This window comes from Terrapene carolina, unplaced genomic scaffold (genome assembly GCF_002925995.2).
Source record: "Terrapene carolina triunguis isolate 2854851 unplaced genomic scaffold, T_m_triunguis-2.0 Scaffold89, whole genome shotgun sequence".
Lineage (NCBI taxonomy): Eukaryota > Metazoa > Chordata > Testudines > Emydidae > Terrapene > Terrapene triunguis.
Genome location: NW_020664440.1, coordinates 1,330,151 through 1,349,540, shown reverse-complemented (window position 1 = coordinate 1,349,540; position 19,390 = coordinate 1,330,151). Strand labels below are relative to the sequence as shown.

General features: G+C 47.4%; 1 protein-coding gene across 1 annotated transcript in view; it reads left to right on the top strand.

Annotated features, from left to right (window-relative positions):
* The window catches only part of FHIT (fragile histidine triad diadenosine triphosphatase), a 594,110-nt gene extending 581,365 nt beyond the window's left edge, over positions 1–12,745 (top strand). The window contains exon 6 of the mRNA XM_029911215.1: positions 12,369–12,745. The gene's annotated coding sequence lies outside the window, so the exon portion shown is untranslated. The remainder of the gene's footprint in view (positions 1–12,368) is intronic.
* Positions 12,746–19,390: the final 6,645 nt, after the last annotated feature.

Sequence of the window (19,390 nt, the reverse complement as noted above, 5' to 3'; positions counted from 1 at the left end):
GCACTAGGTCGCAGAGCCTGGCTCAGCTGATGCAGGGCTCAGGCTGTGGGGCGATACAATTGCAGCATAGCCTTTCAGACTTGGGCTGGAGCGTGGGCTCTGAGGCCTCGTGGGGGGGGAGGGTCTCAGAGCCGAGACACCAGCCTGAGCTTGAATGTCTACATTGACATGTTTAGCCCCGCAAGCTGAGTCAACTGGCCTGGGCTCTGAGACTTGGTGTCACCGGTGTTTTATTGCAGTGCAGCCAGACCTGACAGGCACAGACCCCGCCCTAAGGCGTTTACAATCAAGGTTACAGGGAGCAAAAAAATGCTAAAAGCAGCAAGAGAGGGAAGGGAGCACAAGAGTCACAAAAGGAGAGACCAGGCAGTTTCTTGGGTTTGTTACGTACATATCACTGTGGTTCCAAAAGAATGTGCTGTGTCCACTACGCTCCTCAAACTCATCAGCACCAGCTTGGAGACATACTCTCTCTATATGGAGATAGACACCTATCTCATAGAACTAGAAGGGACCCTGAAAGGTCATCGAATCCAGCCCCCTGCCTTCACTAGCAGGACCAAGTACTGATTTTGCCCCAGATCCCTAAGTGGCCCCCTCAAGGATTGAACTCACAACCCTGGGTTTAGCAGGCCAATGCTCAAACCACTGAGCTATCCCTCCCCCACTCAGCAAGTCCTGCCCAGTAAGCAAGACCCAGCTCACTGAAACAGGCACAATTTGCTAACAGCTTCCACCCAGTGGTGTCTGGCAGGCCCCAGCTTTCCTTATATTCACAATAGGAAATAGTCTCCGTATATGTGGGGTAACTTGATAAATGTTCATGTTTTAGAGAGAGACCACTCTGTGCATTTTATGCAAATATATGTATAGTATATGCAGGGCCCAGTGCTAACCCTACTACAAGTGCTACTTTATGTTTGTAAGTCTTAACTCAGCAGTTCAGCTTCACGCTCAAAATAAACCTGCTGGGAAGCTGCACGTTGTGATAAATTTTCCATTGGCCCTAAAAGAAGAAACCGTTTGAAGGGAGGGGGGGGAATAAAAACAACTTGGCAAGTGCTAACGTTTAGTGCTGTAGAAATTGAGATATTTTCATCTGATACCTGGAGTCCCAGACGTGGGATCCTTCCAATAGAAATGAATTGGCCCCCTGGGACCCATCCGAGTTCCGCGAGGATGTATAGCTCTGTGATAGTGCCACAAGTTTCCTCTTCTCTTCCCCGTCAGTCGTTAGCATCGTCCAGCACACTCATTTCTCTGTTGTTTCTGACTGTGTCGTATTTTATCTCCTTGGGAGCAGGAAGCCTATAAATCTGCCTGCCTTGTGGCTGCGACTTGCTATTTGCAGCACAGCTTGGGAAATCTTTGGCTTAAACTCCACAGGTCGCTCAGCTAATATGCGTGGCCATAATGAGTTTTGATTGTCAGGTTCTTAGCCACTGTGTCACTTGTTTTCAATTCCTCAGATCCTTTTTGCCGTGAACTTTTCCTGGCTCACCTCTCATTTATTCACAAGAGGAAGATGCAATTAGAAAATGTCCAACGTAGGCAGAAGGGGAGGTATTCTTAGATGATGCACATTCAAGCACAATTATGCAATAACAAGCGGTTCTGTTTAGATAAGTAATTAACTTACTGCAGCATTCATGCAGACTGGACTTTGCTGTACTTTATAAAAATGGAAATTGAAAAGACTGCTTGGACCCATTTCTTTTCCAATGCAGGCTCTTTCCCTGCTGTATATTTTGTAGGGCTTCTTCTGGTCTAGTTATAAATGAAAGACTCGCTGCGATTTTCAAAGGAGTCTATGTGAATTTGGTGCCCAAATGCTATTGAAATTCGATGAAAGTTGGGTGCCTAACTAAGATTCCTTTGTGTACCAGTCAGATGAATAGATCCATAGATTTCAAGGCCAGAAGGGATCATTGTGATCATCTATCAGACCTCCTGTATAAGACAGGCCAGAGAAGTTCCCCAAAATAATTCCTAGAGCAGAGCTTTTAGAAAAACATCCAATATTGATTTTAAAATGGTCAGCGATAGAGAATCCACCACAACCCTTGGGAAGTTGTTCCAAAGGTTAATTCATCTCACCATTAAAAATGTACACCTTATTTCCAATCTAAATTTTCTAGCTTCAACTTCCAGCCATTGGATCATGTCAGACCTTTCTCTGTTAGACTGAAGAGTCCATTAATAAATATTTATTCCCCATGTAGATACCTATAACTATGATCAAGTCACCCTTTAACTTTCTCTTTGTTAAACTACATAGATTGAGCTCCTTGAGTCGGTCACTATCAGGCGGGTTTTCTAATCCTTTAATTCTCATGGCTCTTCTCTGAATCCTCTCCAATTTATCAACATCCTTCTTGAATTGGACACAGGATTCCAACAGTGGTTGAACCAGTGCCAGATAGAGAGGTAAAACAAGCACTCTACTCCTCGCCGAGATTCCCCCCTGTTAATGCATCCCAGGATCACGTTCACTCTTTTGGTAACAGAGTCACTTTGGGAGCTCATGTTCAGCTGATTATCCACCATGACTCCCAAATCTTTTTCAGAGTCGCTGCTTCCCAGGATAGAGTCCCCGTCCTGAAAGTGTGGCCTACGTTTTTTGTTCCTAGATGGATACATTTTACATTTAGCCGTATTAAAACACACATTGTTTGCTTGTGCCCAGTTTACCATCCGATCCAGATTGCTCTGTATCAGTGACCTGTCCTCTTCATTATTTACCACTCCCCCAATTTTTGTGTCATCTGCAAACTTTATCGGTGATTATTTTATGTTTTCTTCCAGGTCATTGATAAAAATGTGAAATAGTTGTAGGGCCATGAACCCATCCCTGTGGGACCCCACTGGAAATACACCCGCTCAATGATGATTTCCCCCTAGACTCCTAGACTTTAAGTTCAGAGGGGGCCATCATGAGCACATACTCTGACCTCCTGCACATTGCAGGCCACAGAACCTCACCCACCTACTTCTGTAGTAGGCACCTAACCTCTGGGTGAGCTACTGAAGTCCTCAAATCTGGATTTGAAGACTTAAAGTTATAGAGAATCCACCATTTACTCTAATTCAAACCAGCAAGAGAACCATGCCCCATGCTGCAGAGAAAGGCACAAAACCCCCAGGGTCTCTGCCAGTCTGATCCGGGGGAAAATGCTTTCTCAACCCCAAATATGGGGGTGCTTTTTAGCCTATACAGACGCTCCCCGGGTTGCGTAAACCCGACTTACGGAAATCTGGACTTACGGAAAAAGTTCCGGAAGTGCCTTTTTTTGGGGTGTAATTGTCAGAGATACGTTCCTGACTTACGCAAAACTCGAGTTACACAAGGCGTTCCAGAATGGAACGCTTGCGTAAGTCAGGGAGCTTCTGTAATTCCAAACACCAAGGCATCACTGTCAAACTCTTCTCCCTCAGAGTGTTTTTAATTCTGATGCTAAAATGCTCTGAACTTAATGTAAAGTGCACATCCTTGGAGCTTTTCCTCCGTTGCCCACTCCCTGGACCCTGGTTTCAGCAGTAGGAAGATTGAAAACTCCTGGCAAATTAACAAGGTCACAGAAATTTTCCTTCAGTACTATTTTTGTTTTTCACCTCAGCAGAGTCTTAGGAGTTCTCCTGGCAAATCGAAGTGCGCCTGGACCCAATTTTGACTGAGATTTGAACATGGCCCATGGGATAGTCAAAAAACGCTGAATGTAGAAATTCTGGAGGCAATGAGCAGCGGTGGTGTAGGCCACCTTCCCTGTTGTTCTGGATAAGTGCCCGGCTCTGAGAAATGTCAGTTCATCAACTTTGCTCATTTGGGCCACTCTGAGCTAATGCGCTTGGTTGATTTCAAAGGGACTGCTCAGGTGCTAAAAGCTAGGTGCCTGGTTAAGCATATTGCACAGTCAGGGCTTCCAAGGTTCAAATATTATATTTGACACGGTGCCTACGTAATAGTTTTGAATCATTGAAAATATTGAAACTAGCTACCTAATTCACCCCCTTCTTCAGGGTTTCCACCTCATTTTCAGAGCTTTTGGATAACTATTTACTGCAGCGTAACTGTTACATTTTAAACTCGGCAAGTACCCTCTTCAGTCAAAGTCCGAGCGACACTTGATTTTCACGCGAGTGGCTCATGTATATATTGCAGGGTGTACCTCGGAAAGGGAAGCTCCTCTTCCACCAGCCAGCCTATGCCGAGCCATTCTGCTCTGCTTTCCCCGTGCAACACAGCCCCAGGAAGCAAGGGTAGGAATTAGGCCACCGTATTTGCCTTTGCTCCTTTCATTTAAAAAATATCCCTTTGGCCTGGGCAGGTTGGGCTTTAAGGTCTCAGAGCTTCCCTAGCTACCCTCAGACTTAACTCGGCCTTTTGCCATTGCACCAGCTGTAATGGCAGCACTGTGTTAGGCATAAAGGAACCACCTAGCTGTATTTGATTGGCTATACGGTCATTGGGACGGTGTTATCTTTCTGCCCTGCAGTTGTCACCACACCTTAAACTACTCACATTTCCTTTGCAGCACTTCTTGCATGCTGCCTAGAACCTGCCTCCTGGCAATTGCCTGTCCCCTCCTAAACACACGCACATACACACAATTCTGGGCCCTACCATCCTGACCCAATGGGCTCGTGTTAACTGGTTAATTGTAATTCTTACTTAAGGGTACAATAGGTTGGCAAAATGAGATATCACATTGCAGTTAATACTTTAAAAAGACTCAATAGTGATTTCTCTTTCCTCTCATTAATGCATTCCAGTGTCAGCACTTGCAGATGTCTTTAGGTCAAGGAGGACTAAAATAACTGCTGATGGCTTCCTTTTCTATAAGAAAGCAAGAGAAATATCATTTGAATATAATAGGAAGCTCTTATTTCTCTCCCTGCTAAATCTGCCAAGTGCTGTTCCACCCCGACGCTCCCAACAGAGCAGTGTGCTTGAACGTTAGACCCCTGGCGAACAGAAGTATCCTGGGGGTTGCTTGAAGAAATAAATACTTTTAACATTTCCAACTGTGTGTTGTTCTATCAGGGATGATAAGAAGATATTTAATGAGAGAAGATGAGAAGATACCGGTCCTCTATAATAGATGAGACTAACAGGGGAGTTCAATTCCTAGTCAGTCACTGTTACCCGTGTGTCCCGCTTCTTTCACGTCTTTCTCCCCACTTCGTTGTACTCCCAGCTGCTCGGGACGCGCCATCATCTCTAGGACCCCCCCAGCTTGAGCTGTCACTCACGGAATACTTACAACCTCGCTCCAGCAAAGATTAAGTTCACGAGAAGCTGCAAGTAACTCAGGAGAGGACCGGAATTTAAAGCAGGGGGGGGTCCTTTTTAAGCAATGCGCTGAGCTAGTACAGCTGTCCTGATTGGCTGCCCATGGTGCCACTCACTGGCCCATTTGTTCCCCGAGGGTGAAATGCACCCCTGTGCAGGAAAACATTGCAAGGTCATCGCCCCTCTTCAGTCCACGTAATAGGCTTCAGTGGAACACAGTCCTGGTGCTGATCCCCTGACGGGGTGAATTTCACTGTGTATGAAAAAGAAGGTTCACGGCCTTCAATGCATGGCTCTTTGTGATTTCTGTGGTTTCTTTCTGCATAGTCATGTAAAATACCTTTCGATCTGACAGAGGTCCATGCGTCTCCCTGCTGCTCCTCCACCTCCGAACTCTGCCTTATTTAATACTGTCACAGGTCTTGAATCAAGTCAGTGTGTGATGGTCCTAGGCGAGGTTAAAACTGAGCCGTGTACAAAGCCAGACGCAACCCCCTAAATGAGGGGATGTCCACGAGCATCTCAGCCTCTGGGTCTGGTTAAATGAAACCTAAAAGGAAACTACTTTTATGGCAAAGATTTTTTTAAAAATCCGTGCTTAAGATCACAGCAGCTGAGAATTTGCTTAAAATGACCGTCGCTTGGGATGTTCAGCAGCCATTCCCATCCGAGTATCAACCACAGTCTGATCAGTTATTTATCCCAATGAGTTTTGCAAAATGATGTAATGTGTGAGACAGGATGAGAGAGAAAGTGCTCTTCTTTACAGAGCAATTCTTAATGCAGTGTTGACATTTTAGGATCTGTTTTCAGATGCATCTCTCCAGGTTTCTAACCATCACAGAAATCAGGAGTCTTGTTAGCAGGGTAAATGTTTTGATGTTCTTGTGTCTCCTGAATTTCAAAACACAGCACATTTGCCTGAGAATAGGCTAAAGATTAAAAGGATTCATAGGAAATAAGCTTCCGTTCCTCTTTCTGACTCCACTCCTTGAGCCGAGACAAGAGATGGGACAGTCACAAGTTTCAGTGAGGTTTCCTATTTTATCTGCAAGTGAGGAAATACTTGTATGCCATTAGAGAAGTAGTCAGCCTCAAATGTGATGTCAAAATGTCCCCCTGCATACAGAGGATTGACAGTGATACTCCGTTGCCAACTGCTTGCTGAGCTATATATAGCCAATCGCTTTTAATTGTTTGAACACGTGAATATTTTAGGTGTGATGCCAAATACAGGATTCTTTTTAAAATATTTCCAAGTAACGCATCCTGCGCCCTGGGGATGGCTCTCTGAGGTAAACCCTTTCCCCCTGCCCGTGGGCAGTTAGTCGCCATTCTCTGACCAAGTTGAAAAGACATTCTTCCCTTTCTGGCTCCGAAGGCAGAATGGCTCCCTGAGGGCACTGGTGTAGTTCAGATCCTGCTGTCGCCACCTCCTCCAGACCAGGTTCTCAGCCGGGTGTCACAGGGTAGGATGGGCCCTTTAAGAGCGAACCGGTCCAGCCCACCTGGGCCTCCTTAACAGCCTCTTGATGGCGCCTGATAGAGGACAGCTGGTCTGTATAAAGAGCCGGAGGGGAATAGGAAATGGGAAGAGGAAACTGTGGCAGAGGTTGAAGAAAACAGGAGATCTCCGACCCTGGGGGGGATGAGTTTGGGCCTGGAAGCCAGAGGGCTAAAGAAGGCTGAGAGCTGGGGAGTGGGAGGGGTTTCCCTGCTGGCCTGCCAAAGCCGGAGAATAGACTGCCCCTCCGGGGAAGAAAGGCATTGAGGGCTGGGGAGTTCCTGCTGGGAGAGCGGGGGAGGACTCCAGCGAGAAGGGGCTGCGCACTGAATAGCAGGCTAATCGTGAGGAAGAGCCTCCAGCCTGACAGAAGATGCCAGGGATGAATGCGTGGGGCTGACAGGGGACGTGGAGGACTCTTTGAGTTGTTTGTTTATAAACCCAGCCCCAAAGGAGTGGCATTACTGGCCGCAAGAGAGCCTCCCGGTGCAGTTATTCATGTATGGAGCCCCAACGTGGAGAAACTGAGGCAGGGTGCTTGCTCCTCTGGCCACAAGGGGGTGCTCAGGAGGTGGCTGCCTTGTAGCAATGGGCATCACTACATCTGAGCTATGCCGAGGAACTGCTGCTGAGACTCTGACCCCTGGTAGCACAGGAAGCCTCGTCTTTGCTTGGCATTAAGGCAGTCTATTGTTTATGCTTCCTTCTCCCCCAGCCTCCCTTTCGGTTGTCACTCAGCTCCCTGGAGTCTCTGGAGCAGGGGACAGCTCCTTCAGCCTGGTGACACAGGGTGAAATTCACTCTAGCCACATAAAGCCCAACTCTCCCAGCTCCATGCAGGCAGAAAAGCTGCAGCCGTGAGACCCATCCCCAACCAGGCCCAGGGTGTGGTGCATCTCTGCAGCCCCCACCCCAGCCAGTTCCACAGGGTGCTTGGCCACTGGATCTGCCTTCAAGCGGATCTGATCCCCGGCCCGCCCCACTGCAGCCTTCCACATTGGGCAGAATTCAGATCCCCGAATAGCAACAGGAGACTCCTCTGGAGCGGGAAGAGCAAAGGGCAAGGGCAAGGGCAAGCCATGGCCCCCCGCCTGGCTCCCTCAGGCAGGCTGGCTGAGAGCTTATGCTGGGCTACATCTTAGCCCTGTGGCACTAACCACGCTGCATCGGTGAGATCTGACCGTGACTGCACTCCGGCAGTGTCTGCACATACTGTAATCACTACGCAAACACCCATTTTACTAATCAGCTATAGATTTCTACACACTCCAGCCTTAAGTGCCATTAATTATATCACACACTCAACAGCCTCTAAGCACCATCAATTAGAAATCAGGAACTCAGGGTCCCCAGGAAACCATTATGACCTAAGAGAGTGAACCTTAAGCTCCAAAGGAGATAGGTTTCATGAAGGTCACCTTGAGAAACAGCATCATAAGAATCCGTCAATAGACGAGAATGTTCCCAGGGTGTATTTTTGACGTTATTTTGACTAGCTAGAAAGGTTGAAGAGAAGAATGTGTCATATTACAGGGTCTATTCTTCCCCCAAAATTAGTTTTCCTGCAATAAGAAACAAGTAAATATAAAGTAATCCTTTTTCATTTCAACGGAATGCAAGGAAAAGTTAATATCACCAGAAGCTTCCCGAACAAACACAACCTGGTCTGTGAGAGTGTCATCTGAAGTGTAAAAACTTTGTCTAACGTCTCTTAAAATATCTCTCACATGGAAGATGTAGCTATAAGAGCAATGCAATTACAGTGGCTACTAATGAACCATGTAATGCATAAGGGAAAAGGTTTCCCCATAAGTGTGATGTGTTAATGTATAATGTGCCTACTGCAAAATGAATGTTGATTCTTGTTCTAGTCTGGGTGTGTCAGAGTCATTTTTTCCCTGGCAGCCCAGTGAAAATGAAGACTCAGGGGAGGGCAGGCTGAGTGAAATTCACCCCAGTGCAGGGGGGCACCTGAAAGCCTACGTACCCCATCAGTCCTCATTTGAGGATTTAAGTTGTTGCTGGCACAGAGGTGCCCGAGGCAAAGCAACAGGGGTTCGTTGCCCGGCGTGCTTCGCGCCAATAAACACACCAGGTGGAGAAGCAAACAAAGTTTATTTGAGATCTCAAAGCGGTGCTAGGAGACAGGCACGTCTCAAATCGAGCACAGTAACAGAAACAGTTTTTTTTCCTTTATACCTTTACAGTCAAGCCTCACCCCCCCCTTCCCCCGCTACCCCTCCCTTCCCTCCCCCCATTCCTCTCTCTCTCTACCCCTCCCATCCCTGGTAACAATTACTAAGCAAATAGCAATTACATTTAAGCAGTTAGTTTATGTTGGCAGCTATAAGGTCAGCTCGTTAGTAACTTCTTGAACTACTATCTTGTCCCGTTCCTTTGATTTATTATCTTTCCTTCGGCCAGAGGTATGCAGGCCTCATTATACTGCAAAGGGGGGTTTACCACTGATATCAAGCTGCTTACACATTTCACTTGCACCTGGCTTTTGAGGTCGATTAGAGTTTAAACATGGAAGGAGTTTGGTTCAGGCCTAGTGCAGGAAGGCTTCATTGACACTTGTGATTTTCCACCCTCCTGAGTCACCTGGGGTGATGGTGATGCCTGGTGACGTCAACAAAGTGGTGCACTGACCTAGTGCTGTCTCTGCACAGGGATGAACGTCAAAGGGAACTCTGGGCTTCCCTTTCCCTGGGGTTAGCAAAATTTACTCACCTTTGCAGGGTACCTTGAACGCCACAGATCAGCACCTAGGTCCTGTGGTTATAGCTGCAGTAGAAGCATCTGCCAGAGAGGCTGTATAAAGTATTACTTTTTTTAGCGTTAATAGTGCAAACTCAGAAGGGTCAGATGTTCTGTTCACACAAAAGCTTGACTCCCAAATATCAACAGCCAGATAGGTTGATCTGGTTTTGTGCTTGATTAATCAGTGGGGGAGGCGGGGAGGGCACAACTTAGGGAGCAGAGCGTCCCGGGATCTCGAAAAGAACAGAAGGAGAGGCATAGGGCAATGATGACGTTTCAGAGAAGACTGATGAAAAGAGGAGTCCAGGGCTTTCAGATCTGAAATGGAGGCTGGAGCTGGGCTCTGATTCCTGCAAACTCATCCGTGGTGTGAGTTACAAGATACACTGACTAAGCAGGGAGGCCCTGTTTAAAGCGGATTCACAAGTAACTTACAGGCTGCCATGCAAGGGGCGGCATACAATGGAGACGTTAGCACTCAAGATGCCATGTAACGGGGAAACACATGTTTCAGGGAGAAGAGACAACCAAACAATGATGTGGGCAGGTGGTAAGACACCAAGCAAAACAGCACACCTAGTGCTCAACTACTAGCCAAGTGCTGTTACTGTACTGTTGGGGGCATAACATGAGAGAGAGATTCAAAGCAGCAATCTGAATATGATCTTGTAGCTGACGTGCTTCCGTATGTGAGTTTCAATAGCCAAGCTGTGGCGATGGCAAGGTAGAACTAGCCGTTCAGGGGAGTAGATATGTGAAAAGGGAGGGATGTTGGACACATTGTACAATTTGTCCCTCGACAGTCACCGGAACACTTTGGTACCCATGGCCACTAGTGTGTATCAGGGTGGGACGAATTGTGTCCTCACTGTCCACATGCAGCTTCTCTCATGATTGCAGATCGAGGACACACAATGTCCCTTTGAGTCATGCTACATATAGCACAGTAAAGGGGTGATGAAAGGGACCTTTCCTGCAAAGAACTCAAGGGTAAACTGCCTTTGATCTTTCTTTTGAGGGTGAAATTCTCTGCTTAAGGGCTGGCCCAAGGCTGGGGTATGGATCCATAGGGCACCTTGAAAGTTTCTGGGAGCAGGTGCTCCATCCAGAAGCAGGAGCAGTGAAAGCTTTCTAAAAGCAGGAGGGCCACTGGTGCCCAAAGTGTGGCCCCACCTCCCATGTCACCACTTCCCCCCGAGCCCCTACCCTTGCACTGCCCCTTCCCCCGAGACCCCTCCTCCGCACCACCTCTTCCCCAAAGCCCCGCCCCCGCACCGCCTCTTCCTCCAAGGCCCGGCCCCTGCGCTGCCTCTTCCCCCAAGTCCCTGCCCCTGCACCGCCCCTTCCCCCAAGGTCCTGCCCCCTGCACCGCCTCTTCCCCCACCAAGACCATGTCCCCTGCTCGCTCCTCTCAACCCCGCCTTGCCAGATCCTTGCACCCGCATGGAGCCCCGCTCACTTCACTAGGACGTCCCATGAATGCCGCAGCATGCAGAATCAAGACTTCTAATGGCACAGAAGGGACTATGATTGTAAAGTACATTTACAGGAAGCTCTCCGGGAGGCTGGATGGCCCAATGGCTCGGGTAGAGGGCTGACAGGAAAGAGGGGTTCTAGGCCAAGCGCTGCCCGTGGCCTACTCTTGGCCAAATCATTTGGGGCTAGATTCACAAAAGATGCCAAATCTCAGCATCAGGCCCCCCTGCAAGACACAAAATCCCCCCTCAGGTGCTCTGAACTCTCTTACCAGGTTGGGCTCTGTGGATGAGCTCACACCAAACAGCTGGGCTTTGGGGAGGAGGAGAACATCCCTCATAAACAGCGCTTTTCGCTCCGTGGTTCGTGTACTCAGCTGGAATGCGGAAGACCCCTGGTTCAGGGCCCCCCTGAAGGGGAGAAGGGATTTGAACGGGAGTCTGCCACCACTCACGAGGGCCCTGGCCTAGTCTGATGCGGGGGGGTCACCCAGCCTCTCCTGGTGAAGTTCTTGCACTGTGAATAAATAATTCACGGCCCACTGGGCCAGAGAGAGAGCAAGCCTGGGACTGACGCTGTAGCCGGGTGGTTAGAGCATTCACCCAGGAGACAGAGCCGTTGCTTCTGAGACATAATCCCCCCTGCCCCGATTTAGGCCCCAACTCCCTCGCCTTGGCATCTCCCATAGGCAAGCCCAGACGGGGAGCCGCCTAGCATGCTGGCTTTTGTGACTCCCGTTCTGAGGCACCTCTCTCGCCCCGTTCATCGTCTAGAGAGTCTAGACAGCTACTCCAGGCTTCGGGAATTGCTGTGATTTTGTAGCTACCTGAAAGTAAGGTGTGGTGACACTCAGCATGGCCATGCCTGAATTCCCTTCCGAATCTAGCCCTTCCTCACTCTGTGGCGTAGTTTCCCTTCTGTAAAATAAACATAATGCCACTAACCTCCTTTGCAAAGTGCTTTGAGATCCACGTCTGAAAAGCACTATATGACCCCAAGGTGTTATCACAATTGGCACATGGGCTTGATCTGTATAATATAAATAGATTCCATCCAAATGGCATCTTGAAATGACTTGCTATAACCACTGTACAGTTATGGTTCTCCCCTCCAAATACTAGCTGCTGCCAGATGAACTGGAATATGCGCTAGCTGGCTTTAACCCTGAATATTTCCGTTTCTCCATCATAATCACTGGTTCCCTTTGCACAGTGCTAATCAGCATCTAGCCAATTAACAATAAACAAACTCATTTTATCTTACTAATACAGATCAAATATGTTATGGCATTTAGCTTAATGTCTAGTGGAGCTTTTAATGGTCACTATTTTTCAGGTGAGCCAATCTGGAACAAATCCTGGAGCATAAGAAAACCAAAAAAGGGACTAATTCGCCAGTGCTCTGTGACTTTGGACCTGCAGCTAACCAGCTTAGATGACATTCTACAAACAATGGATTCATCCATGAAACACTTTATTGTACCGTTGGATATCGGTGGGGTTGAATTTCACCTAAGACGACCGATAGACTGGATTCAACACAACCTTTTGCATAATGGCTCAGATTTTTGAATGATGTACTTGGGAGTGAATCTTTTAAAATTGGCCTTGGGCCTAAACTGAAATTAAATATTAGCAGCAATATTTGTCTGGTGTGTTACACTACATTTATCTGGATACATTACAAAACATTGGCTCCATGTTGTGCCTAACGATATTCTGTTTGTAATGTATTGTGGCGCAGAAAAATTACATCTTTTAGTACTAGTGTGCGTCTCAGAAACCAAAGCTTTGTTATAGCCTGGATACGATAAGCCTGGAGAGCTACCATTTTGCTAGATAAGATTATTGAATAAGAAATGCATAAACTTTCTTAAGATCATACATTCCTCTCTTACTTTTAATGTATTGGTACAAAGCTGTAGGGGCTTAAAATAGTGCAATACACTTTAGGGAATTAATCAAAATGTGAAGCTGCTCATGTGATATTCAGCACGTTATGGCCTATGATGTAAGGGTTGTTGCTTGCAACAAAACATGTTAACTTTGGTTGGTTGTTATTCACTTGACGTACTCGCTCAGTAATAAGATCATCGGCAGAGCTGCTCTGAGGCGACTCTGCAGTCATTTAGCTATTTACTGCCAGTGCATCACAGAGAATATGTGGCTGAAATGAAGGCAAATGGACATCTAATATACTGGCAAGAGCCCTGAACTGAAGCACAGTGGTGGCACTCTTGAACTTTGGGGGAGTTTGGACCCCGATCCCAACCTGAGTTTGGCAGCTCGGGTCTACAGTTGTCACTAGAAGAAGGCAGCTTTTGTCATCCCTTGCCACACAGTGGTATATGGGACAACAGTGTTCTTAATGCAGAATGGGAGAGAACGGCAGTAGCTCAGATACTCTGAGGTCGCTGCTTTAAACCACGGCAACTTGTACAGCATCTTTGCAATGGGGTTGACATGGGCCATCAGCCCTGAATATACCAGAACTTCAGAGAAGTTGGAGTCAGATCCGAATCAGGATTCAGATGCCACCAGATTGACCCGACACTACATCAAACAAAATGAAACATGCCAGAAATGTGTAAATAAATAATCCCTCTGGGAGTGTCACGGAAGCCCAGTCTGATTTGAGACTTAATGAAAATGCCCAGGGTATACACAGTGCTTGGGCCAAAGTCTGGCCAGGACCAGGGATAAATTTGGCCCATTGACTTAGAAACTCTGCTGAGCAAATACAGAGAGTAACATCAGGAGCGAAACAAAGGCATTTGGCTAGAGTTAGGCTTGGCAGAATTCATTTTTTTATACTTGTGACAGATAATAGCAATGTTTATGTGTAAGTACTTTTCTGATTATTATCGATTAAAATTTTCCCAGTTACACAGAATTATGGGGGTTTATGCATTTTTTCAGTATTTATCAATTTACATTTTCACAGTTGCAGGAAATGCTGGGGGAGGAAGCCAGACAGTTATTTAATGACAGGAGAGGTTGAGATTCAAACGGTTAAAACTTTATAACCATCAACATCACATGTCAAACTGTACAAAGTAAATATCCGCAAATCAAATTCTCAAGCAGCATTTCTCTTACTTGGCCTATCAGTACATTTTGATGATTAGCGACGGAAATATTTGTGTTGGTTTGCGTGTGTACGATGAAATTGACACATAAAGCTAATCCTTCCAAGCCTAGCTCTAGTTCTTGTTCTAATACTTTGCAAAAGTAGCTCCAGGACGCCTGTGTTTGCTCTCACAGATTTCACATGACAGCAGACATCTTCCACAGACTTTTGAAACGCCGCAACCATTCTAATGCTCTTTTATTTTCAGTCAAAGTAAAGAGAAATCCCCTTCTGACAGAGTCTGTACATTTTAGTCCCTGAACAAGAGTTGAAATACAGAAAAGCAAGGCACAATGGCAAGCCAGAAAAGCTTGGGAGACTGAGCACTTTCCAAGAACCCAGCAAATGAACCAGTCTGAAAGGGCCTCCCTTTGCATTTGAATATGTAAAATCGAGCTGATTCTTCAACGCGAAGACAATTGCCATTCCATACAGGTAGGTGGACGTGGAAGACCCTGTGCTTCAATTACATTTGCAAGCTATTTTCAACCCTTGCATTTGATGGCTTCATATTCAGTATGGAATATTCTTGTATTAAATTTTGTAGCCAGCGATGAAGGCAGGATACCACCCACTTCATATCACGCCTGCCTAGTAGATGACGACTGACCTGCAAGGAACAGTTCATTTGTGTTAATGAGGATGCCGTATCAAAGGTCTAGTTAAAAAAAAATCCTCTTGTGGCATTATGTGCAAAACAACCCCTTGATGCAGTACAGGGTGTGTGTGTGTTTCCCTCCTGTTTTAAAAAACAGAATTTGCCCTAGATGGGGGTATACGTTAAAGAATTAGTGGTGGCTAGGGACGGATTAGAAAAGGCAGCTCAAGTAACTCTGCAGTTATATGGGAAGTAAAAAAGCCCTATTTAAATCTAGGCCTGCCACTAGCACCTGGCTCATTCATACACTTCCCACAGCCCTAAGGAGGAGGGGACTGGGAAGACTGGCTTGATGGGACAGATTATAAGGCATAGCAGGTAGGCTGGGAATCATTAGAAAAGGGACAGATAATAAGACAGAAAATATCATATTGCCTCTATATAACTCCATGGTACACCCACACCTTGAATACTGCGTGCAGATGTGGTTGCCCCATCTCAAAAAAGATATATTGGAATTGGAAAAGGTTCAGAAAAGGGCAACAAAAATGATTAGGGGTATAGAACGGTTTCCGTATGAGGAGAGATTAATAAGACTGGGACTTTTCAGCTTGGAAAAGAGATGACTAAGGGGGGATATAATAGAGGTCTATAAAATCATGACTGGTGTGGCGAAAGTAAATAAGGAAGTGTTATTTACTCCTTCTCATAACACAAGAAGTAGGGGTCACCAAATGAAATTAATAGGCAGCAGGTTTAAAACAAAGAAAAGGAAGTATTTCTTCACACAATGCACAGTCAACCTCTGGAACTCTTTGCCAGAGGATGTGGTGAAGGCCAAGACTATAACAGTATTCAAAAAAGAACTAGGTAAATTCATGGAGGATAGGTCCATCAATGGCTATTAGCCAGGATGAGCAGGGATGGTGTCCCAAGCCTCTGTTTGCCAGAAGCTGGGAATGGGCAAGAGGGGATGGATCACTTGATGATTACCTGTTCTGTTCATTCCCTCTGGGGCACCTGGCACTGGCCACTGTCAGAAGACAGGACACTGGGCTTGATGGACCTTTGGTCTGACCCAATATGGCTGTTCTTATCAGCACCTCAGCACTTCCGCTGCAGCAGGGGCCGGACCTCTGGTTGGCCTTGATATGGGCTAGTCTCTATACTCCCTTTCCCTGCTGCTCAGCCACACTCTTACCCATGCTGGCCATCATGGAGTGTCTTCTACTGGTGCCAGTCACTGTGGTGTGCTGCTTTTCATGGGGAACACGAGAGGGATACAGGGAAACACCTAGGTGCAGAGGAACATATGCAGTCAGGAGGAGCCAGGCAGTCCAGTTCTGCTCTCTTGTCCACTCTGATTTTCATTCATGTAACTCCATTGTTTTCTGTGGGCTTGTTCCTGAATTTCCAGTGGGAGCAAGAGTAGAATCCGGCCCTGTGTTTCCTCCTCTGTGTACCCTGCTATGGAATAAAGCTTGCAGAAGGTGCTCTGAGAATGGCTCCTGGCACCACAGAGCCGGTGGCCGCTCAAACATCCACGCTATAGGAAACACAGAGGGCCAGAGGTGCCAAGTCACCTTCAGAGCTGACGCCTCCTAGTCACGGACATTTCAGAGCTGAGCAAGAGTCAAGCCGCTGCTAACACCCTCAAACTTTGGGCTATTAAAAACCTGGAATTAAATGTTGCTGCTTGAGTGCATTTCCAGCAATTTTTTGCAAACCAGTTCCTCTCCCCCCCCCATGCAAACACTAATTGATGCATGGAGTTCTATTTCCTCACATGTGAAAGGACTTCGGTATCTAATTGCACTTTCCACTTGCACCGAAAATGTGCATAAAAAATTCCAGGTATAAAAAAAATCTCTGTATTCAAAATTGCCAATGCAGGTTTAGACACTGGGTTGGATCCCATTTGAAATTTTAGCCTAATCATCAACTCATTGGTAGCAGTTTGTTTTGTTGCAAGTCCCTGCAGGAATTTTAACACCTTGCCACTATTAGCACCTTGCTGTTACTAACATTTCAGAGACAAGAGCAGTGGAAAAAAACCACCTGTTAGAAAGGAGCCATAGTAGCAGAGCACTGCAACATTTGTTAACCTTTTCTTGAAGTCGCAGAATTCGGAGACGCGCCATCTGTCACATCGATCCAAAGCCACTCAGTCTTTGTTCAGTGCTTCGGGATTAAAAGGGAACAAAGAAATGGCCACCTTGGATTGCATTTCTTCCTTTGCAGATGACTTGTGTTATTCCGGAAAACTCATTGTAAAAAAAAATCCTGCCCTACTCCCTGCACCCCGCCCCCATTCTGGACTTGAGCGTAGGGGATTTGGGTGTTAGGAACTGATCAGTCCAAGGAAAAGACACTTGTTTTAATGTGAAGACAATAACAATGCTGCATCGGTGCTAAGCAAGGGCGTGTGCCTGCAAAGAGCTGAGCACGGCCTGTTTGTGGCTGTGTGGGCTGGATGCCCGTTAGGAGCCGAGGATGCCCCGAACCTCAAAGTTTAAAATCAGTGGTAGATGAACAAAGGAGCTGGAGGCGCATTGGTACCTAGGCGGAAACACACTCAACGTGCCATGGGAAGTCGGGCTTCACTAAAGCAGGCAGTGTCACGCAGTGCTTCCAGCAGGGCCGTGAGCACAGTGCGAGGACATCTTCACATTCTTTGTAAGCATTAGTCTAGCTGGAGACTGGGGAGTTTACGTCCCAGCACCATCTTCTGTTTCTCGGCAGGAGGCCTGTTAACCACCCCCGGTTGCTCAGAGGCATGCACAGGTTGCTGGATGCAGGGCCTGGACACGTGCGGTGTGGGCTCCGTCTTCGCATAGCCGTTTGTAAATCTGCTGATCGTTGCTTGTCACACATCCCCGCTGCTTGGCCTCGCCTGTGAATCGATGTGCTCACATAAGGCGGAGGGCGGATTCTCAGCACTGTTACAGAGCGGGGACCATGGCAACTCAGTTTGGGAAGGCGCCTGGGTTGAATGCAGGAGGATGGCCTTGTATCTCAGGCATTTGAATGTGACTCAGGAAAGCCAAGCTCAGTTCCTGGCACTGCTACAGGTGCCCGCTGCCCTTGGGCCAGTCCTGTAGTCTCAACGGACTGCAGTTCCCCATCTGTAAGCGGAGGATGATAGCACTGATCTACCACACACGGCTGTGGAGAGGCTAAACTTTGCCAAGGAGGCAGCGCTGTGTCACAGCGGGGTCAGAGTGTCAGAACGTATCAAAATAGTTCAACTGACGAGAAAAAAGAAAATCAGTTCATCAAAAAGTATCAGGTAGATGTCTCTGTAACCGCCCTCCACCTCTCTTCTCCTGCTACTCGCCGTGCATGGAGCTGCCGCTTGGCTTATCCTGTGAGCAGAGTTCAAGCCGCCCTGGCCAGAAAACAGAATTTCCTTCCCAGGAAAAAAGGTCAAGTGTGCTGTTTCAGCCCGGTTCAGCATGAACTAGTTTTCAAAAACTCAAGTTTTTCCACAGGAAGGAAAATCCAGATCTGTTCATTTCAGGGGGACCTCAATGGAGCTCAGATTCCTGGTAGCCAACTTCCTGGGCTGTCCACCAGACAGGCAGGGAAATGGGTCACCTGGGGCACTGACTCATCAGGGAGCTAGCCGGGTGGCCTGGCTGGGGTCCTGCCAGGGGCGAGGCTTGCCAGTAGGGTGACCAGACAGCACGTGTGAAAAATCAGGACATCTGGTCACCCTACCTGCCAGCCAGGCTGCTGGGGAACCTGCTGGGAGCAGAGCTGGCCCCCTGGGGAGCTGAGGAGCCGTGCAGTCTGCCAGGCAGATATCCCCTTACCAGCCTCCCGGCCTGGTTTCCTTTGAATGTTTCCACAGAAGCAACACGTTCTCGCAGAACGTTCCGGTTCTGTAGACGCAGCATTTTCCAGTAGAAAGCTGTTCCGTCCGACGGTTTGCCCAGCTCCACTCATTAGCTGGCTGAAGCCTGCAGCATTGGCGGTTTGCCATGCACACGTGAAGGTACCTGAAAACCGCTTTGCCTTCAGTAAAAGGAAAACCCCAAAGCACAGCCTGCCTGTCACCCAGGGATAAAAATGCCCCGCAGACCAAAAAGAAAACACTGCCTGTTGCATCTCTCTGTGGACTAGAGTTGCCAACTCTGACTGAAGCTATTCCAGGAGATTTTCCCCCCCCAAACCTGATGTAATGTCATTTTCTTAAAATAGCCTATTAAAATCTCCCAGATTGCTTTCAATAATCACCAGGAGATGGATGCTGATTCCAGGAGACTCCAGACCAATCCTGGAGGGTTGGCAACCCTTCTGTGGACACACTTACCCCCAGGAGCAAGCAGAGTTCACACTCCCGAGGGGGTAGATTTGAGAGCAGGCAAGTGCTGGAATTTGCCTCAGGGATAAATCTGGGGAGTAAGTGGCAAAGAGACCTGCTGCATTTTTTTCTGAAAGGGCCTGAACTCCCATTGGCATCGGCTGGAGATATGGCTGGACAAAGGCCGAGGGAGGCCGTTGGCCGGCCACTGAATGAGGACGCTCGAGAAAGTTGTTTCTCCTGTTTCCTTCGCGAGGGAACTGTCGTATTTCTTTAATCACCCATCTGTTGCCGCGGTTTAATTCAGTTCACGCCGCAATGGGG